Genomic DNA, 23,343 nt, shown 5'->3' with positions numbered 1-23,343 from the left:
TGGAGTCATTGGGGTGGAGAAACAGAACACCTTGGGGTGCCTGGGGGGCTCAGTCAGTTGAGCGTCCAACTTGGGCTCAGGTCATGATCTCATAGTTCATGGGTTTGAGCCCCGCGTCGGGCTCTGGGCTGACAGCTCACAGCCTGGAGCCTGCTCCAGATTCTGTGTCTCCCTCTCTCTCTCTGCCCCTCCCCTGCTCACACTCTGTCTGTCTGTCTGAACAATAAATTAAAAAATTTTTTAAAGTTAAAATAAATAAAAGAAATGGTGTCTCCCTCTGGGCAGCGGTGTGACAATACCTTTGGACTTGATCGGGAATAATATCTTGAGTTAGTAAAGAGGTTTAATTTTTTTTCCATAAATGACTTAATTCCAAATTGAAATGAAGCCCTAAGTTATATAAATGAAAAAAATCTTCCATGTAAATTGCTAGTCATGCCAATCTAAATTATGTGAGTCAAAAATCCCATTATCAAGATTAATAATTAGCCCCAGGCTAGCAGATTTGGCACTGGCATTGGTGCTCTGGGGCTGGCAAATTTAGTCTCAGGCCTTGGGCAGCTAGATCGGGGCTGGTTTTTCCAAGCTGATATTTCCAGTCTTGTAGCCTGTCTTGTTGAATAGCTTGAAGCAGAAAGGACTCACTTGGGGCTGTTGAGCAACTTTCACTTAACTGAAAGATCATCTAAGCTTTGGTAGGATTCAAAGACAAAATTTTCAACCCACATCTGGAAGATAGGTTAGCAAGGCAGATTTTAAAACAGAACCTCTTCTTAATTTTTCTGGAGCCTCTTGTGCAAGGTATTCTTATTCATTCGTTCAACAAATATTTATTGAGTACCTACTGTGTACCTAGGCTCTGAGGGTATGTGAGAGAACAAAGCAGACAAAATCCCTGCTTCTTGGAGCTCACACTCTGATGGGAAAACATAGATATTAATGTCATATCTATTTTATTAGGAATAATAAACTGTAGCTAAAACAGTCCAGCTGGTGACCAGTGTGCCAGGAAGACAGAGAAAGTGGAGTGATGGGCCAGTTAGGAAAGGGCTCTCTGCGAAGGTGTTCTCTGAGCAGAGACCAAAGGAAGTGAGGAGATGATTCATGCAGGTATCTGGAGACAGATGGTTAGGTGGAAGGAACAGCGAGTGAAGTACCTGAGACCGTTAGTGATAAGAAAAAGGCACAAGAGATGTAGCTTAAATTAAATCTCCTTACAGCTTGTAGCCCAGCGATAGGCACCTGAAACACGGAAAGCGTGACCTTGCTCAAGGAACCCATGGCTGCCTTACTTCCCTCATGTTTTTGTTTTTATCAAAGATTAAAAGTAACCTTATCTTAACGACAACTGCCCCCTCAGGGTCCTGAAAGCCCTGCTTCCAAATTCCTTAGAGACTTAGGCTATCCCTCCCCCACCACCTCCACCCCCCACCCCCACCACTAATTTAAAAGTAGGGAATCAGTCCTCACAATCCCTGCACAGCTCTTTCTGCCCATGCGTCCTGTCCCCGTGCTATAATAAAATCGCCTTTTTGCACCAGAAATGTCTCAAGAATTCTTTCTTAGCCATTTGCTCATGATGCCCACTTCATGCCTTCATTGTTTTGGCACCCTTATGTGGGGCTTTGAGTCTTTTCGTCTGGACTCTGAGCCTCGGTGCAAACTTGGCGAGTAATTCCTCTTCTCTTGCCTTACTTTTGTTTCAGGGACTCTTCCGGGAGTCTGGTCTCACTGGGTCACTTTCGTGTCAATTGCTCAGGCTGCAATCCTCTAGCCTGTGGCTACTCTACAAGGAGGAGAAAGCCTGCCTTTTGGCTGGAAGTTAGTACTCTGGCAGGAATGGTAATAAGACCCAGAAACTTGATGCCCTCTTCATTCCCATTCTTATGCAAGGTTATCTGTCTTGTGCATGGGACAGCCACCTAAGTCACCAGGACAACTGCAGTCTTAAAGACTCCCGTGTGACCTTTCCTCCTCATTGGTCTAATGTGATCCCTTCCGCACCTCTGGTCTAGCCACTTCTGGCCGTGAGAGCTCCCCTCCGAGCCAGTCGAATCCAATACCCAACTGAATTAAAACCCAACTGAAGACCATTTCCTAGGGAAGTTGGCTTTAAAGACTACATGTGTTGGAATGTTGCCTAGACCATGGTGGATTTCTGTCTTTGCTATTTTTCATGTGTCCCCTACTGACTGCTGAAGTTATCTCTTCTATAGGAAATGGGACAAATAGACTGAGTTACCTGTGTCCAGCCCTGAATAGCCCTAAATCAAGACCCCGATCTAAGGGCCTCTTGTAGAATGTGTTTGGCCACTAACCAGGCTGGTAAACTCCCTCCCTGTTGCTTGTCTAAACAGGCCTCCTCCTCAAGGAGCTCCTCCCCAGGAGTCTTGTTTCATTCTCGTCCTGATACACTTGGTGTCTGTGCTGCTCTTAACCTTGTCCGTCGGTTCCAGTCTTCAGTTCCATTCTTCAGTCAGAACACGATTCTGGGTTTTAAAAAAAAAAAAAAAAGCAGTTACATTAGCATTTGGAGTGTTTGCTTAGTGTTTGGAGGGTGCCATGGGAGGATCCATAGTATTAAAACACAGTGAGTAAGGGGGAGTGAAAGAAGATGAGGCCAGAGAATTGGGGGGGGAGAGGGCTGGGGGCAGGGGATGATCAAAGAGTAGGCCTTAGCAAAGAATTTGATGTCGAATAAAAAAAGAAGTTAATGAAGAGTTTCGAGAAGTGGAGGGAGAGAATCTTAGATTTTAAAGCACTGCTGAGCGACAGAACTTTGGTGAAAATGTTCTAAATGTTCTAAAATCTACAGTGTCCCACAGGTAACCACTAACCACTTGTGGCTGTTGTGTACTTGAACTGGGGCTAATGTACTTAAGGAACTGAAATTTTTATTTAATAGGATTTTAATTTGAAGAGCAACACGTGGCTAGTGGCCAGCATATTGGACAGCATAGTTTTGAATTTTCATTGGTTGCTTTGTGGGGAAAGCATCAGTAGTAACCCAGACTAGAAGGTTAGCAAATAATTGTTTTGTAATGTGCCAGGTAGTAAAAATTTAGGCTTTGCAGGTCATATGGTCATCGTTACCACTATTCAAGTTCATCGTCACCACCTGACGTCAGGACAGATAATATATAAGCGAACTGAAATGGTCATCTTTCAAAAACACTTTATTGGTGGGTCACATTAGGCTCTTGAGCTGTGGTTGGCCGGCCTCTGATGTGGATGACAGGGGTTAGTGACTTCAAAGGTCAAGTTAATGGAGAAGGCTTGATAGCAGATTTGGAAGGAGAGGCCCGAGTGATTTTGGCCTTGTTAAGTTTGAGATATCTATCTGGCAACCTGGGGGAGCCTAGAGTTGAGAGAAGTTTAGACTGCAGAGATACATTTGATGGTCATCGAAATTAATGGCGTTAAACCCATGGGTGTGAATAAGGTCTCCTAGAGTGAGAGTCTGATGAGGAAGAGAAATAGTCTGAGTGCTGAGCCCTGGCATACCCCAGTGTGTAAAAGTAAGACAGGTAAGGGGACCACGGCCAAGGAGACCTTAGTAAGGAAGGGTCAGAGCAACCCAGAAAGTGATGTCCTAGTAACCAAGTGAAAGTGCGGCAAAGAGAGATCTTCGATACTTGCTAAATGCTCCTGGAATATAGTGGGCACATGCGTATTTGTGGAGTCAGTCAATCACTGGGCACACTACTCTATTCTGACTTCTGTTGAGATGTAATATGCAAACTCCCTGCTCAGAAACTTATTAATGAATGAATGAATGAATGAATGAATGAATGAATTTTTGAGAGAGCAAGAAAGCACGAGCAAGGGAGGGGCAGAGAGAGAAGGAGAGACAGAGTCCCAAGCAGGCTCCACGCTGCCAGCACAGAGCCCGACACGGGGCTCCATCTCATGAACCCTGAGATCATGACCTGAGTTGAAACCAAGAGTTGGGCGCTTAACCGACTGAGCCACCAGGTACCCCCAGAAGCTTTTCGTGAATCCCCTTTACCTACGAAATAAAGTCCCAAGTCCTTAACCAGGACTTTATATTTCAGTATGGCTGTGAACTGAACTATAGGACCTCTTCACAGGTCTCCAATAAGCCTGGAAATTTTACAGTTTTTAATTTACTCGTCCTCTTCAGATTCCTTGATGTTTGAAATGCCATTCTGTCCTTATTTACCTATTACAATCTTAGCAGGATATTAGGGGCCAATTCAGATGCCCTCTTCTCTGTTAATACTTCTTCACTTCACCCAGCATCTCTCTGTACCCATTCTTTTTTTTAATTTCATTTTAGAGAGAGAGAGAGAGTGTGTGAGTGGGGGACAGGAGGAGGGGGGGGAGAGAGAGAATCTCAAGCAGGCTCCATACTCAGCACAGAGCCCGATGCAGGGCTCAATCCCACCTCCCTGGGATCACGACCTGAGCTAAAATCAAGAGTCAGATGTTCAACCGACTAAGCCACTCAGGTGCTCCATCCTTCTCACCCATTCTTTTAATTTAATTTTATTTATTTTTTATGTTTTATTTTATTTTTGAGAGAGACAGAGTGCGAGCAGGGGAGAGGAAATGGCATAGAGAGAGGGAGACACAGAATCCGAAGCAGGCACCAGGCTCCAAGCTGTTAGCACAGAGCCAGAGGTGGGTCCCAAATTCACGAACTGTGAGATCATGACCTGAGCTGAAGTTAGATGTTTAACCGACTGAGCGACCCAGGCACCCCCCTTCTCACCCATTCTTAAATCCTTGTCATGGTCCTGAAATATGTCCCCACTCTGCAGCTGATGCTGCCTGTTCGTTGTAATTCATTCCCATGTGATATTTTAGACTTTCTGTCAGCAGGAGGATGGCTCTGGAGTGGAGTGATCGTAAGCATGGAGAATGGTATAAAACAGACCTGTTTTTAAATGCCGGTTCTGCCATTACTAACCTGTGACTTCGCTAAGTAACTTGAAGTCCTGGAGGCTCCATTTCTTTACCTGTAAATTAAGACAAATAAGGTTTCGTGAGAATTAAATGAGATAGTCGTATTAATTGTATGCATTTATTGCATTTACTGTGTGTCAGATTAAAGCAAGATCTTTCCAATGTAAATAATTTAACGCACAAGCTTGTACAAGGAAAAGTCATAAAGATTGTTGTTTTTCTCTCTTAAGGTGTTTATCACCTTCTCCTGCTCAGACCTCCTCTTAAATTATTTACATTGAAAGGATCAAGCATTAACTTTTATTCTGAGTTAATTACAGGTGAATTTCTTTTTTTTTTTTTCTTTTTTTCATTTTACAATCTTTGTTGAAGTTCTTTTAGATAATTGCCACTTGGCTGTTCATTAACTTGGTAACAGCACAGGACTATCTAATTCTTCCTTTGCCCCCAAACACCACTTTTCGTGTTAATCAACAGAGCATCCCTGAGTGAGAGGGAGCCGCAGCTAAAGTCAATACTTATAACTTTTTCATTAGACCTTAAAACGTTACATTAAAAATTTATGTTGGTGCATCAGGTGGAGAAAGGGAGAGTTACGTGGAGAGCCGGACCTCTCCTTAGGGGCTTTGGGAACCTTCAGCGGGAAGAATCATCGCTGTTCTTTCCCGAAAATAACTATTTGCTAGAGAGTTGTCTTGAAAGGCTTGTTTCTGTGACAGGGTGTACCGGGGAAATTTTTACCGAGACTTCCCATTGATGTTGTCACATAGTGTTTACTGAAGACAGCTTTTCATTTCAGAACTGTAGATAACATTGGGAGTTAGAGAATATCTCAAACCTTTTTGACAATATTGAATCAACCGAAGAGTACCTTCCCCTGTCAGAGTTAGTCTGGATTTTCTGTCCTTCCTTTGGAAAATGGTCGTATAGGCTGGTAGTTTGCCTTGTTATTAAGACAAGCAACGATTATTACTTTGTTGCCTTCTAACTATTTAAAATCTACGTATTGTTCCCCCTTAACATGATATAAACTTTTTCTATTCTATAAACTCCTTTTGGGCTCTTAACCTACTTATTAGTTAGCTAACAACAATAAGAGAGGAAGAATGACTTCCATGTGTAGGTCATTTTACTAAGAACCTTTAGGGTTTTCTAAGCCAGCCATCCTCCAACATATGATCTTTTCTGTATAGTATTTCTCTCTCTTAAATTTTGTCCATTCCAATATTTAGACCTTAATATAATACAAAACTTTCCACGTTTTGAGGAAATTCATTTTATCATTCAATGAAAGCCTTCCTTTGGTGCAGAACACTCTTTCTCCTTGCGGCCATACCTGTCCAGTCCAGCTCTCGCCTCTGTGTTTTTAAGGGAAGTAGTCCCTTAAAAGACTACTAGACTCAAAGAGTAGTCCCTCTTCCACATAACAGTCCTTGGAATATTTCGATGACAAGCACATGGTTCTGTTGTATAAACCCTATAGAATTTCAATAATGCTGGTTATGGATGAATTTTCTCCCTCTGTTTTTCTTTAGAAGTAGTTTCAGGAAGAGTTACAGCCAATAGATACCACCCCCACCCCCCATTTGCCAAGTACAAACTTGGGCAGGCTGTAAGAAGAAATGTGGGAGTGATCGACAGCTGACTTGGTTAATCTCTGTTGAGTAAATACACACTTATGCTATTAAAAGAAATCTTATTTTTTGGTTTATTTATTTTGAGAGAGAGAGAGAGAGAGAGAGAGAGAGAGAGAGAGAGAAACCCAAGCAGGCTCCATGCTCAGTGCCAAGCCCAACATGGAGCTCAGTCTCACAAACTGTGAGATCATGACCTGAGCTGAAATCAAGAGTCAGATGCTCAGCCTTCTGAGCTACCCAGGCGCCTCAAAAATAATCTTATTTTTGAGAAGACAGTAATTGCACTAGTGATTGCATTATAGTTCTGAAGCATTACTACTTGCTTATTCATCACTAATCGATGGGTTTGGACTCATGTTGGCCTACAATGCAGATCTTGCATACTGCCATTTGAAGGAATGGGGGAAGGGAGAAATACATAAAAGATAGTGTTGGGTCAATACTTAGTAGAAAGAGGCAGTGTGGTCCTTTCACTAGGGAGTAATGGAAAGGACTCACTGAACTTCCTATTGAAAGCCGGCATGGCTGAAAGGAAGTGCTTATCTACAGGAGATCTTCTTGGGTCCTTGGGGCATAGTAAGACTTTTCTCAAGCTTTCCTGATGTTATTTTATTTTTAGTTATACATTTTTATATAGCCATAGATCTAATAAGTCTTCATTGTCATATTTTCATGCCTTTTTTTGAAGAATTGAAGTAGTTAAAATCAACTTTCATTCTTCTCCTTTTCTAAATATTCCTATGACTTCAGTAGACAGATTCTCCCCTTACCCGCAGAAGACTAAGAAAAGTTCTTTTTCCAGGTCTAAAATAGCTTAGTCTCATGGTCAGACTAGTAAGACTAATTAAATCTTAATCTGGAAATCTCCCAGAGCAAGATATAAAGTAATTGACCTCTAGAAATTAAATACTATAGCATTCAGATGAATAATTATTGGCAACTGTGATTGCTTTTCTTAGATTTAGGTGAAAGGAATAAATGATGCGTGCTTTGCCCAAATAACAGCCTGGCTTTGATTTTCTGTTATTCTAATAACTGCTACCATTTCTAACAATCACAAAGCAAGGAAGGTTTTTAAAAGAAAAAAGGAAAAAGAAATCACTCTCTGGATCTCAAAGGCAGCTAAGGTAGCTTTGTAGTGACCTTCTTTCGGACCTACGTAGGACAAATGAAATTATTGGAAACAAGGCAACAATTACTGGTGACACTAAGGGGAAGCTTGCTAAATGGGCTTGAAATCATATTCTCCACCTGGATACCTGGACAAGGGCCTTACAGGGGAAATCCTAGAGGTGAGTCCGCAGGATCCACAAGTACAGAGTCTTAGGATTAACTGCCTATGATGAACCTTTACTGAAATGTTCTAAATTCCCATTATTCCTTTCAAACAGATGATAGATTGGTAAAATATTATTAATGGTGCTGCCATATCTGCTGAGCATGGCTCTAGGGAAAAAAATAGCTTTTTGATACAATCAAGTCAACTTGTTCAGCTACCAACTATTTCGGATTTGGCAGATCCCAAGTTTTCTGGATGCTTGTTTGGATGTGTTTATAAATCCATTTGTCTTCCTTCTCTCCCCACTCTCCCCTCCCTCCCCTCCTTCTGTTCTTTGTTAAATTCTGAACATACAGCAAAGAGCAAGTCTTTCTGCCCATGGAGCTTACAATCCAAGGCATTTTGAGAAAAGTGTCCAAAAACACCAATATCAAATATTAAACAATTTAGAATTATGAGCTTTATATTTTTTCCTGTTGTGTATGGATTAACTCACATTAATAGATGCTGTTATGGTGAGCCTCAGTCATCTCATGTCTAATGCTGTAAAAGACCATAAGCTTTTAGTAAGATTAAATATTCTAGTCTTCTCTCTTAGATTTCATTTGACTTTACAAGACTCGCTTGATAATCATTACAAAGTGAATCTAGTTGTTCAAATGGAAAATGGGATTTAATTTTTTTCTTTTCACTTCAGATTTTACTTAAAATATGGGTCATATTTAAATAGAACAGCTGTGTATTTAACACAGATAAATCAAAAACAGCAGATTTTACCCTGTAGTAATTTATCTTTCTTACAGCAGAATTTTGGAAATTTTAGTGTGATTTAAAAGAGGGTCTCTTGCTTTCTATTATTGTGATAAAATATACGTAATGTCAAATTTGCCGTTTTAACCATTTTTAAGCATACAGTTCCAGGATATTAAGTATATTCACGCTATTGTGCAACCATCACCCATCTCCAGAACTTTTTCCTCTTCCCAAACTGAAATCCTACCCGTTACGCGATGGAACCCTATTTCCCTTTGTATTGCTTTTGATGTCTTCTGTGTGGGACATAAATAAAAGAATGGCCTTTGTCCTTGGACTCTTGGTAAAATAATAGGTACTGACTGAAAACACTCTTTTTAGCATTGGAATGAGAAAAAAAAAACATGCTAACTTCTAGGAAGGACTACCTAATTTGCAAAAAACAGCGGAGAGAGAGGATGAACAGAGAGGTGGTAATTTGTGCCACCAAATGAAACCCTCGCTGGTAGAGTGGACCAGCATGGAATCTGCTGTGGGGATCTCGCTTTGATTCCCGGCCCCAACCTTTAATCCAGATAGTTGCTTCTTTGCAAGTTATGGAACTGTTCTGAGCCTCAGTTGCCTTAGCTCTAGAATGGGTATAAAAAAAGCTTGCCTTACGTACCTCACAGGAACCAAGGAGTTGATTAGGTCAAAGTATCCTGAAAATCAGAACTCCCGTTTCAAAAGTTAATTTGTTATGAAGCCATGTACCTGGGTGTTTTTCTCTTTCTGTCTTTCCTTGCCGAATCTAATCATCCTACACTGAGGTTTTGTTATTATGTTTGACAGATCCGGCATTCTTCATTATCGTCCCTAAACTTTAATTTGTTTTTAAAGTTTTATTTAAGTAAGCTCTCCACCCCCCATGGGTTCAAACTCACGACCCCAAGATCAGGAGTCACATGTTCCTCCAACTGAGCCAGCCCGACACCCCTAAACTTTAATTTTTATGAGTATGACGTTGTCCTTTTCGGTGTATGGAACCCACCACATCTCCGTAGATAGATACACTGGGAGTGATCTGTTGCGACTGTCCTTCACTTCTAATTCTTCAAGCTCCAGATGACAGAGACATAACCTGTTGTTATTTAGGTCGGCAAGGGGAGTATTGCTTCTTTGACCTCTTTTCCAAACATGTCCGGCAGACGCAATTTAAAATGCACATCTTAACTTACTTTTTAGTGATGTTCCAAGAAGATAATCCCCTAAAAGAATAATTTTTCCCCCCGTCACTAAATAGTCGGTGCTGTTTTTCAAAATGTGGCTTGTGACAGAGGAATATGATATTTAAATAAAATTCTTAGACTCAAAAAAGTGCCGAAGTTAACAACTTTTTAAAAGGGCTATTTTACCAACTCTGTAATTGACATTCTGTCACTGCTCAGACTTTATTTCATTTCTGCTCAACTCAATATATGGATTTTTATACAAACCATTTACCAAGCACTAGACAATAGCGCCTTTGGCAGATCAAATTTGTGCAGGGGGTTGTTTGTTATCCACAGGGGAGCTTCATTGTATTGCTGGGACAGCTTCCCTTAGCAGCCCAGGGTGAGAGTTGGTGACACTTAAAAACTCAGATTATTGATGGGAACATCCCAGGTACTAGAAAGAATTTACAATTAAACGTTTTAGGCCTGTGCAGTCATTATCACATTAAGCAGGGAGATGGTGATGGGTCATAAATTGGTTTTCCTTTTTTTTTTTAAATAGGACTTGGCAAAATGTAAATGGAATCTTTGAAGTTCACTTATCTCCTGATAATTCCCTTTTTTTTGCAACATGAGTACAAGGTTGAAACTTTAGATGATCTCTGATTGTTTCCGTTAGACTCCATTCATTGGGAAAATTCTCTTTAGAGTTTTTTTTTTTTTTCTTCCAGTTTCTGTGTGTTTTTCAGAAATCCAGGAATTCCTCAACATTCTAATTTTTCTGTATTCATGCAACTTTTGGAAATTTAGGGACTTAAAACCCTGTGACTCACAGTTCATGGTCAGCGTTTCTTGAGGCTTAAAGAATTTTAGCGTTAATCAACTGTTTTGAAAGCCATTCCTAACTTAGAACTTCAGTAAGAGCTTAGCTTTCTTCAAGACACATAATGTAGATTTGAAGTGAAACTTTGGTTCAGGCAGTCTTACTAATTTCCTCTGAATCCCTTCGGAAGGAAGGTCTTGGAGACAAAAGCTCCAGGTTGTGCAGATCCTGGTTACCTGACTTCTGATCTTGAGCCATATTGTTTATTAAACCTCTACCAGATGGGGGCGCCTGGGTGGCACAATTGGTTATGCTTCTCGCTTCAGGCCTTGATCTCACAGTTCTTGAGTTCAAGCCCCGCGTTGGGCTCTGCACTGATGACGCGGAGCCGGCTTATGTTTCCGTCTCTCCTTCTCTCTGCCCCTCCCCCACTTGTGCTTGTGTGCACTCTCTCTCAAAAGAAATGAATAAACAACAAAATGTAATAAAAACCACCTCTACCAGATGACTCACAAGTTTATCTTGAGGCCTCTTCACTCCTCTAGTTCTCTTCCTGGTCTGTTTTCCTAAGAAATCTGATTAGTTACACGAGAAGATGGTTTACCTACCCTAGTTCAAGGGGATCTTTGGTTCTTCACCTTTTGAGACGTTGTAGTCCTTCTCCACTTCCTGAAGCCCCAAGTCTTCCCGTATTTATTTGCCTATTGACATCATCTAAAGAGGGATTCCGGCAGCATGCCCCCGCTAACACTCTACCTCAAAAATTCCCCTTCCCTTCCCGTATTCCTTTCCCTGAAGAGTAAATCCCCCTCAACCATATATCAAGCTCAGCTCCTCTTTTGTGCTTTGATTGTATCCTCTCCCAAATTTTCCAGAATGTTGTTCCATTGTCCCCTATCTACCCTCCAATCCTCACTTCATTCCCAGAAGTTACTTTCTCTACATCTCCTCATCTCTTTCTATCCTAAGGCTGACCGGAGATCTTCTCAAGATACTGCCCTCTCTTTTATCCAAAGTTTATCCCAAGAGTAGACTGTGCTCCTTTTCTCCACTACTCGCTAGCTCTAATCTTTCTCCCTCTTCCTCTTCTTCTTTGTTGATATTGTCGCTTCCACCTTTCTGTCTGGAAGAGTGGTTTTCAACCCTGGCGGTGGCTGAATCATCTGGGCAGCTTTTAAAAATTACATATGCCTGGGCACCACCTGGACAAATTCTGATTTAATTGGTCAGTGGTAAGTATCTCCATTGAAAATTTAAAAAAATCTTCCCGGAAGATTCCCATGTGTTACCAGGGTTTAGAACCACTAGCCCTAATGATGATTGTAATAACCTTCTGATGGTTAAATCCAATAGGTTTTCTCCCCAGTAGGTGTCCTCCTTGTCTTTTTGGTTCTTTCAAAATAGGTGAAAACCTTTTCCTGAAGCTCATAAACTCTTGGTTGGAGCCTTTGTGCCGTATTTGTCTCATACCTTTTTGACTGCTTATTCTCTCTATCCTCTTGCCTCCTCTTCCTCCTTCCTATTCATTATATACTGCTTCTGCCCAAATTATTAACGTAGGAAGGTCTTCTAGTCGATACAATTTACATCAGTGATCTTTCCTTGCTTTTACCTTTGTATTTATGTAACATCACCCCATCCTCTGTACCAAAACCCAGATTCCTCATGACAGACTCCTTCCGGACATCTTCACCTCTGTGTACCATTGGTACTGAGGTCCAAAGAAGAACTCACTATCTTGCTCTAAGGTTCGGTTTTTTTTTTTTCTTTTTTCTTTCTCGCTGCTGTTTTTTCAGCCACCTGTGCCACAAGCACCATATTTGTCTTCAATCTTATCTTCCTTTTTATCACTACCAGTTATTATTTAACTCCTATAGATTCCATTTTAGGAGTCACTCCTCAGTTTGCTATTCTCATATTTTCACAGTCATTAATCTTGTCCTGGCTGCATATGAACAATTACAGTGGCTCACTTGCTGGTCTTTACTGTGTCCTATGCACGTTAGAGTCACAGTTCCATTATTTTCACTACCCCTTAAAACCTTCTATGGCTCCTTACAGACTATAATTGAATACAATTATGCAAGTCTAGGCACTTGATAATAGGTCTCTGCCAGCGTTTTAAAATCCATCACCATCACCCTTCCATAAGAATCTGTGCTTCAGCTAAACTGGGCTCTCAGCTGTCCCCGCCCCTCTAAACTTTTCTTCCTGGCATTCCTTTTCTTACATAAATGTTCTACCTTAGGAAGCTTCTTATTTATTTAGGAATCCCTTAGGAAGGTAGGTTTTTGCCATAGAAGTTCTAGGCTGTGTGGATCTTTCTCTTGTTACTTGACTTCCAAAGTCGATGTGGAATTAAGCAGCTTAAGGTTTCTAGTTGCCTGGATATCATTTAACAAGAGTGTGTTTGTACATTGGAGGACCACTGGTGGCTGACTGTGAGGCCTGGGACATCCTGGGACTTGTCTAGCAAATTGCTCTTTAGCATGCCTCAATTATATGAGGTAAAGATGAGGCTTTCACTTTCTCATTAGAGACAACTCCCATGTTTCCGGTGGGCTAGAGTCTGTCTTCCCCGCCTGGACCTTTTCATGAAATATACCATTTAGCTTTTGAGTTCAGTGCCAAAATAAACATCCTAGAAAGTTGGACCAATATGCTTTTAGATTCTTTTAACTTTGCATGCTTTCTGGTGCCCCTCAATTATTAAGCCCAAATTGTCTCCTGCTGTCTTGAAAGAAATGAGATTTCTCAGCAGTAGCAAACAATGTCAATCTATTTGAGACTGTTAATGACTCATTTATAATGCTGGCAGACACACAGAGGCTGGAAAAATTAAATGTACAGCATCATTACCTTTGTGGTTAGCATTGCTGGGAAGCACTACCGTGCTTAGTGCAACATTTTAAAAGACAAGAAGAATTCTTTTAGCAGAATGAGTTTTATACTTGAAGGTGTGGATAATGCAATGACAAACTGATACCTTCTTGCTGTTGGAACTTCCTGCCCCAAAGCCTTCTTTAGAGATTAACTAATGGACGCTGCATGCCTGCAAAAGCCGAGCTGTTCCAGTTACCATGACCTGTTTGCATAGATAATTTTGGAAACGTATTTTTGGTGTCTTAAGAACATTATTTTCAAAGAACAGGACTTAAATGCTTTTTTTTTTTAAATTAGGAAGTTATCTTTTTTTGTTTTTTGAAGTATAATTGACATATTATCTTAATAGTTTCAGGTGTACATCACAGTGATTCGCTATAAAACCTTTTTGCAAGTAGAAATTATTAGAACTTGTCTCCACTATTAGCTTCTTCCGGTTTGAGGATGATGTTACTGACATGTCCAGGGATGCTGCAGATGGGCTGCTGTATGTCACAGCCAGCATGTCTAAGCTCCCTTCCAAGTCCAAGTTGTGCTGTTACTTCCACTCCTTTTAATTCTACCCCAACTAACTGACATGAAGATGCTCTGATTTTCCTTTATATATGGAGAACTTTTTTTTTTTTTTAAGTTGAGAGAGAGACTGCATGTGTGCAGGGAAGGAGCAGACAGAAAGAATCCCAAGCTGGCGCCACACTGACAGCACGGAGCCCCATGCGGGGCTCGAGCTCACCAACAGTGAGATCATGACCTGAGCTGAAATCAAGAATCAGATGCTTAACTGACTGAACCCCCCAGGCGCCCCTGTATGTGTAGAACTTTTAATAAAATAGATAGCTTATTTTGAAAGTTCATAGCTCTGGCAGAGAATGAAACTAACTGGCCCAACTGGAGACTGAAAAAAAAAAACTTTGAACTGAGATCCAAAATTGCAATCTAAACTATAAAGTGAAATAGAAACGCAAATTAAATGTGGTGGCCTGAAACCTCATATTCCTCCCTCTACTGCCTTTTAAGAATACCCACCATAGTGTAGGACTATGCTTTTCTAAGAGGGCAACAAAAGACATGTTGTGAAAGGACAACGTTGAACTTCATGACATCAGTCTACCTTCTCTTTTTCACAATGAATGTATACTTTTATCACAATTCTTTTGAAATCTTTATTATTTTTAACCTGCATTGCTTCCTTGAATCAGAGCAAGTTCTGTTCATCTACCCATTGTTTATAATATTTTCTTGGAATTGTTCTGAAATGACCTTTAAGCTTCAGGATAGACCCCCCCTTTGTGGTATAGTTAAGCCATTTGGTGAATGGGTCTGCATCTCCTTTCTGTAAATTCTTTAAGTGAAAAATTTGGGGTTTGTATCTATTTTCAGCTTTGTGTTGCCAGATTAAGGAGCCAGTTGACTATTAAAATTAATAGGGCTTGGGGCGCCTGGGTGGCTCAGTCGGTTAAGCATCCGACTTCAGCTCAGGTCACGATCTCACGGTCCGTGAGTTCGAGCCCCGCGTCGGGCTCTGGGCTGATGGCTTGGAGCCTGGAGCCTGCTTCCGATTCTGTGTCTCCCTCTCTCTCTGCCCCTCCCCCGTTCACGCTCTGTCTCTCTCTGTCCCAAAAATAAATAAACATTAAAAAAAAACTAAAAAAAATTAATAGGGCTTTACTGAGTACCTGCTTTTTGCAAAGCATTGTGTACAGTTGAGACGATGCTAGGAAGCAGAAGATATGGTCTATGCCATTAAGAGGCTTTACACCAGATGCCACTTAAGGACCACAAACCACTGATTCACAAAAACCATGACTAAATGCATATTACTCGGAAGTGTCTGGAAGTTGTCATGAAAAAGTTATGGGCCTGACCTCAGGAAGCTTACACTGTGATCGGTGAAAACCGGTTACACCTAGATGATTAGGTTAGGTTTAGTTAGGGAACCTGAGAGGAGGAACTGAGATAAGACAGAGAGGCATTGTATGGTGAGTAATTGAATTTTATAAGGAGTATTTCTGTTTCGAAACATTTTGTATAACTTTTCAAGGTTGTAGCATGAGAGTAGGAATCTCAGAGTTGGTGAAATGCCTTGTTCTGCCACTTTCCTGTTAGGTGATACTGGGAAAGTTATTTATCTCTTAGTTTCCTCATTCATACAAGGTTATGTAATCACAGTCTTCCCTATATGTGGTGGTGGTAAAATGTTACGTCTAAAACTCATAGACTGGGGCGCCTGGGTGGCGCAGTCGGTTAGGCGTCCGACTTCAGCCAGGTCACGATCTCGCGGTCCGTGAGTTCGAGCCCCGCGTCGGGCTCTGGGCTGATGGCTCGGAGCCTGGAGCCTGTTTCCGATTCTGTGTCTCCCTCTCTCTCTGCCCCTCCCCCGTTCATGCTCTGTCTCTCTCTGTCCCAAAAATAAATAAACGTTGAAAAAAAACAATTTAATAAAACTCATAGACTTTCAGTGACTTCCATTGCAGAATCCTATATATGAATATTTGCCATAATAATAATTAATATTCTTTGGAAGACTCCTATTAGTAACCCTTTTGCCCAGTAGATGCAGCCGTTACCCTCCCCTTATATAGAGATCTATATATTTAACATACTCTTTGTTATTTTCATTTTATAATTTTCTCTAGTGCGTATATTTTGAAAAGTCAAAATTTCAAATATATCAGTGGCAGAGTTTTCTAGATGGACTGGAGAATAAGTCTGGAAGCCAAATTTAGGGGATAATTGAGGGTTAGCTTTTATACTAAAACTTAGCTTTGAACCTCTCTTAAATGTGTAGGAATCTTTCTTGACTTTGTAAGCCTTATCTGTCCATTTCTTGATGATTCACACATCCGTCAATTACTTGATTATAGGACCTTAAAGCTTACTTTTAGTCATTTCTCTTCAAAATAAAGATTTTTATGGGCAGTAGGCCATGGAATGATATTCCAACAAATTCATTATGGCATTAAAACCTGGTGTTCAATTAGAAAAGTAGAAACACGTGTAGGTTTGTGGGTGTATCATATAAAAACACATATAAGGAAAAATTTGTTGTGAGGACTTGGCCTTACGCAGTCATGGGCTCTGGTTAAACACAGCTCATGCTAAAACTTGAAGACTGAGTGAGGGGCATACAGGAAGGAGGAGGGAGATAGCCAGCGAGGGAGAGCCAGGACAAGCTAGAACCCATGAGAATGGGCTGGAATTAGTGTCACTTCTCACTCTCTCCATCCCCGATGATATGAGTGGCCTACAGGAGGAGTTGGCCTTCACATCACTGAGCTAAACACATACCTGGCATAGGCCGTCCAGAAGGCTGCGGGAGGGCCAGGGGAAGGTGGAACAGCTCAAGGCCAAGGACAGTAACAAGGAACCAGCAACAACAGTAAGACCCAACCTCTTGAGTCTGTAGAGCACAGTCAGTACTGGGTCACTCCCATCCTTCAAATCTCAAGCAAGAATGTCTTTTGTAGCCCACCCTAACTGGAAACACACAGGGAAGAGAATTCAAGGAAACGTAGTTTAGCTTAGTCAAGTGTATGCATTACAAAGCTACTACCATAATAACAAATTACCTTCTGTATGTCTTCTTTATCAACTTATTTTTTATTGTATGTTTTTAAATTTTGGTTACTTAACATTGGGTTATTGGGTTCAGGAGTAGAATTCAGTGATTCATCACTTACGTACAACACCCAGTGCTCATCACAACAAGTGCCTTTTTAATACCCATCACCCATCTAGCGCATCGCCCACTTCTTTATCCTATTATTCTACAAGTCAGAGTTTTTCCCAGCATTTTCATAATAGCATGACAAGATTCCAGGTATAGCCATTTTATATAATTGTATCCTTAATGTTACCAGAGAACTGAAACTCCTATATAATGGCTTGAAGTATTTGAAGGTATGGGATTCTAACGTAGTGAAACTGAGAGTAAATAAATGAGGATATTAGGGGAAGTTCCTTTGAAAAGTTTCATCAATTTATGAGATCATTTATATAATAATATTTCGTATTATAATGTGATTTGATTCAGTGAATTAACTTTGGCAAGCAGAAAGATACTATAAGCATATTAATAAGCAGTCACCCTTGCTACCCTCACATAACTATGTGAAATGAAATTCCACTGAGTGTACGTAAAAGTGTGAATTTGGCAGGAGGAATTTATATGGCTTAGATTGTACCCTGAAAGCAACAGGTAAGCATATGACTCTTTGAAAACCCAGGACTATGAAATTTGCAATTAGCCGCACATTTTATACGTAAAAGCCTGGATGGGTGTTAGCATGCGCATTAATAGTAAGCCCTATCTGTTATCACCTGCTGCAATAGTGGTTGACATGCGTCACAGACATAGTTGCTTCATCAGCATAGTGATACGGCTCAAGAGAGTCTCTGTCAGAAACAGCACAAAAAAGTTCTGTGGCAATATTCCAACTGTAAGGACATTTCATGGTTTATTGGTCGTCTTTCTTCAGGTAGGCTCTAGCCGTCTTGCCCATAATGACAATATAAAACGCTTCAGAAACACATCGCAGCAAATGGCTTTCCTTCAAGGCAATTATTTGCCCTTTTGATTAACACTGTTTGGAGTGGGTAGTACTTTGTGTGTGTGGAGGAGGAGACTTCTTCACACTCCCCCTTGCATAGTAATGATGGTCTCCGGCATTGTCTGCAGAAGTCATTATATGGCACTTCCTGTGATTTTCCGGGAATGATGGTCCTGTCAGATCACAGGCGCATGTTACCTTGGCATGATGCCCCTCTTAGCTGAGTAGGCAGATATTAGCATCCTCACGTTCAAATTGAGGAAAGTGAGCCACTGAGAGTGAGTTACGAGCAACTTGCCTAATCTGTTCATTGCCTCCTGCCCCATACCCACACCCCATCTTCCTAGCTAATTTTGTCAAATGCTAATTTTGTTGGGGTTGCACTCTGCAAGGTGATCTGCTAAGGGAAAGGTCCTTTCTCCTGCCTCCAGGTGCAACATGATTTGTCTAGGCCAGTCATGCTAATGCTGTTTCTTTTGCAAATGGTGGTCTAGGCTGCGAAGAAACAATACAGTTCTGGTCAGCAGATAGAGAGAGGGCCTACTGAGGCATTTTGGGTAAGGTTTTCTCTGACTGGAAGCTAATATGAAGAAATAGGCCTGTTTGTTTGTGTCAGCGATGTCAGAGGTACATGAGTTCCCTGGAACCGTGGCAGCCATTTTGCAAACAAAAAGGGACAAGCTTCTGATGATAATAGAGTAGAAAAATGGAAAAACCATGAGTCCTTGATATTGGAGAGCCACCGAATTAACCAGTTCTGAAACTGCCTTGCCTTTGGGATTCTGGTCATGGATTCTAATTTCTATCCTTATTGTTCAGTCTGCTCATGAATCTGGTAGCTTGGTGCTCAGAGAACATTCCGAGGTAGAGTGCCTCCATGACTATATTTCCTGGTGTCCTTGCAGCAGAATTTAGGTGATAAATGAGGTTCTTCCTGTGAGATGCATTCATGTGATATTTGTAAGGGGGGGACTGAGGTGAAGGCTGATTTTTGTTTTATTTATTTATTTTTCTGTTTTTGTTTGTTTTTTTTTTTGTTTTTTTAAATCTTAACATCATTTTATTTTTTATTTTTTAAAATTTACATCCAAATTAGTTAGCATATAGTGAAACAATGATTTCAGGAGTAGATTCCTTAATGCCCCTTACCCATTTAGCCCATCCCCCCTCCCACAACCCCTCCAGCAACCCTCAGTTTGTTCTCCATATTTATGAGTCTCTTCTGTTTTGTCCCCCTCCCTGTTTTTATATTATTTTTGTTTCCCTTCCCTTATGTTCATCTGTTTTGTTAAAGTCCTCATGTGAGTGAAGTCACATGATTTTTGTCTCTCTGACTGACTCATTTCACTTAGTGTAATACCCTCCAGTTCCATCCACGTAGTTGCAAATGGCAAGATTTCATTCTTTTTGATTGCTGAGTAATACCATATTGTGTGTGTATATGTATATGTATATGTATATGTATATATGCATATATATATATATATATATATATATGCGCCACATTTTCTTTATCCATTTATCCGTCGATGGACATTTGGGCTCTTCCCATACTTTGGCTATTGTTGATAGTGCTGCTATAAACATGGGGGTGCATGTGTCCCTTCAAAACAGCACACCTGTATCCCGTGGATAAATGCCTAGTAGTGCAATTGCTGGGTCGTAGGGTAGTTCTATTTTTAGTTTTTTGAGGAACCTCCATACTGTTTTCCAGAGTGGCTGCACCAGCTTGCATTTCCACCAACAATGCAAAAGAGATCCTCTTTCTCTGCATCCTCACCAACATCTGTTGTTGACTGAGTTGTTAATGTTAGCCATTCTGACAGGTGTGAGGTGGTATCTCATTGTGGTTTTGATTTGTATCTCCCTGATGATGAGTGATGTTGAGCATTTTTTCATGTGTCAGTTGGCCATCTGGATGTCTTCCTTGGAGAAGTGTCTATTCATGTCTTTTGCCCATTTCTTCCCTGGATTATTTGGTTTTTGGGTGTTGAGTTTGATAAGTTCTTTGTAGATTTTGGATACTAACCGTTTATCTGATATGTCATTTGCAAATATCTTCTCCCATTCCGTTGGTTGCCTTTTAGTTTTGCTGATTGTTTCCTTCGCTGTGCAGAAGCTTTTTATTTTGATGAGGTCCCAATAGTTCATTTTCACTTTTGTTTCCCTTGCCTCCGGAGACGTGTTGAGTAAGAAGTTGCTGTGGCCAAGATCAAAGAGGTTTTTGCCTGCTTTCTCCTCGAGAATTTTGATGGCTTCCTGTCTTACATTGAGGTCTTTGATCCATTTTGAGTTTATTTTTGTGTATGGTGTAAGAAAGTGGTCCAGGTTCATTCTTCTGCATGTCGCTGTCCAGTTTTCCCAGCACCACTTGCTAAAGAGACTGTCTTTATTCCATTGGATATCCTTTCCTGCTTTGTCAGAGATTAGTTGGCCATACGTTTGTGGGTATATTTCTGGGTTCTCTATTCCGTTCCATTGATCTGAGTGTCTGTTCTTGTGCCATTTTTTTTTATTTTTGTTTTTGTTTTTTTGCTTGGAGGTTTTCTGAGAGCAAGTATGGAGGTGTTGATATTTTTGCAGCAGTATTAAAAGTCACTGAATAGTTTCAGGTTTATGGAGAGATCATTGTAGCCTAACCCCTCACTTTCCTGGTGAGTGACAGGTGTAATAGTTCCTCTGGTGTGTCAATTCTTTAAGTGTTATTTTGGGATAATTCCTAGAAATCCAGCTTTGACCCAACTACACCACCTCTCTCTATGATACTGTAAGCACCAAATTTTTTACATTAAATCTCTTTCTGCTTAAAATAACCAGAGTCGTTTCTGTTTGTTACAATGAAATTGTTTACGACTTTTAGTCAGTTTCCTATTATTTGTAGGTAAAATAATCCTGGTTGAAACAATCACATACATAGTAAATAGTGGAGCTAGGATTTCAATCCAGGTCACATGACAACAAATCCATAGCTTTTTCCGTTGTACCACGTCTAGGATGTTAATAAGAGCTATAGTTCAGTTCCTGGAAGATTACTTTTTTTTTTTTCTTTTTTTGTCTCCCTTTCCCTTTATCTCCTATAGTCCTCTCCCAGCCTTGTCTTTTTAAACACAGATTATGTACTTTTATGGTTCTGTCCTATTGTATCGATTATAGTATGACTTGGTTTCTCAGTACCTTCCAATGAATTTTGTGTCATTTGCTGTTCCGGATTGATGATGTATTTATGTCTTTAACTAGCTGATACGGTGATGCCCTCAGGAACTGATGACGTTTTTTAACAGAAATCCATTTGCCCTTTCACTTAACTACCCCAAAGTCTGTAGACTTGTCACTTTATGGTTGATGTGCCTTTGTTGTCATCATAATACACTTGATGGGTCCTAAACTGCCTCTGCTACTTCTGCTTCTGCTGCTTGGTGCACCATTTCTTCTGTGTACCAACCATTCTTTAACTCTTCTTTAATGATTTCTTGCCTTCATTTTTCCCCTTCGTATCCATTGGCTTCCTTCTCCTATCGCTCTCCTCAATGCTTCTTGGGTTTCGCCCCACCAACTTGGTGTTTATGGCTATTGTCAGCCTTTAAGAATGCTCCTTTCTTTCTGGAATATGCAATAGAATTTGCAGCCAGGGTTTATTCTTTGGGAATTCCCCCTTTCAGATATTTGTGATTGCTTTTTAGCACCGGTAACTGCTCCTGCTTGATTTTCTCTGAGAGTTGCTTCAAAAGATAAGATAGAAGAACGCAGCATGACATCCAGGCTTGCCGAGGTTTTTTTGGCTCCTAGAAAACTGAGTTCCACCGAACATTACTAAATTGTGTCTGCTTGTAGTGAGTACACCTTGATAGCAGTTTAAGACTCTCAACCTACCACATACCACTACTGTTCTAGAACACGTAGGTATATGAGAAATCGAAAAGTTGCAAGTCCTTTAAGAACTAATTATTTTTAAAACGGGTTTTCTATTTTACCGCAAAAACGCTTCACATTTCTCCCTGACAAAGGAATCAGGAACTGTTCCAAGTGTTTGTGAAGGATACATTAATATTCAGGACCACTCATCCAGCATTGCTTCGTTATTTTCAAGTTGAGACTTTAAACACAACAGCATTTAAAAGGCAACACGTGTAGCTCGAAAGGATGTCACCTTCATTCCTGGGTTGTTCGTCCCCCCTGGAGTTGCTGACCTGGGAGTTCTAGCAGAATATGTGCCGAAAAGAGGGGAAACACACCATTTTAACATCAAAAGAGGAACAAAGGGAGAAGGGGCTGTTTTCCTTTTTCCCAGCTGCCCCCTGGTGGCAAAGGCACAGCAGACAGCAAAGGCGTTGAGCAAAGATGCTTGCCGTGTGATGCTGCTGGTGACTCTTAAGAGGGTCTCCAACCAAAGTCTGTGCCCTACGTGTGCGCTTCTGAAAAGGAGGAGCACAGTATCGGGCCTCCTAATTGCATGTCGCTTCCCGACGGCATCTGTTCTTATCATAGCAGCGCCAGGCTCCAGCAACTCGGTCAATACTTGTATATTAACAAGAGACAATCGATGGAAAAATTAAAAAGGAAAGTCAAGGTAATTAGGCTGAAGCTGCTGCTTATGAGTTTTCAATAATTACTTTAGCTGCCTCTTGTTTTCCCATCTCCAGAAAAATGGGGCCTGATTGAAGGACTGGGTCGTGTTTGACTGAGGACATGTCAAAATTACACAAAGCCAGGCAGGAAATGAAATTAAGCCGTATTTGTTTTAGAGCAGTCAGAGGGGCTTCTCACCATGGCACGGGAAGAATAGGCATTGATTTCAGCCTGCCCATTAGCAGCTGTGCCATTGTTGGTACCTGTTTTCGTGTCATCGGTTTTTGCGCCCCTAGCAGAAGCCCACTCAAAGCGCTGCGACATGTCATGTATCAAAGCTCCCGAGGAGGACAGTGAATGAATTTTCTCCCAGAAACAGGATCTTTGTGGAAATCGGATGTCGTCCTTTAAAACACCGTGAAGTAACTCAAAATCTCGTGGCTGCCAGTGTGGACCATACCTTGGACGTTGTTCTTTGTGGCCGTAATTGGCAGGGATTACTGTCTATTTATTGGGCCTCCATAAGTGGATTGGCCTGCTGTTTGGTTTCGCGCTCCTTTGACGTTTTTGTGCCCCCCGGTGCTGGAAGTCCTGAATACATCAGAGCCACCCTGTTTCTGCCCTGCTGCAAATGAGGTTGCTGTGTCTGCCTCTTAGGGGAAGGGGGGAAAAACAACAACAGAGGAATCCCTGGTTTGAGAGAGATAAATCTAGGGAGGAAGGTGAGAGA

At 41.0% G+C, this 23,343-nt stretch overlaps 1 protein-coding gene and 1 pseudogene across 1 annotated transcript in view; one reads left to right on the top strand and one right to left on the bottom strand.

The window, feature by feature from the left end:
* Positions 1 to 14,002, bottom strand: part of LOC112866803 (ATP synthase F(0) complex subunit C2, mitochondrial pseudogene) — a 43,379-nt pseudogene extending 29,377 nt beyond the window's left edge.
* Positions 1 to 23,343, top strand: part of EXOC4 (exocyst complex component 4) — a 765,046-nt gene that overhangs the window by 441,464 nt on the left and 300,239 nt on the right. The window lies entirely within an intron of this gene.

Source organism: Puma concolor, chromosome A2 (assembly GCF_028749965.1).
Source record: "Puma concolor isolate L17-30 chromosome A2, mPumCon1.1.hap2, whole genome shotgun sequence".
Taxonomy (NCBI): domain Eukaryota; kingdom Metazoa; phylum Chordata; class Mammalia; order Carnivora; family Felidae; genus Puma; species Puma concolor.
This window is presented reverse-complemented; position numbering and strand designations above follow the sequence as displayed.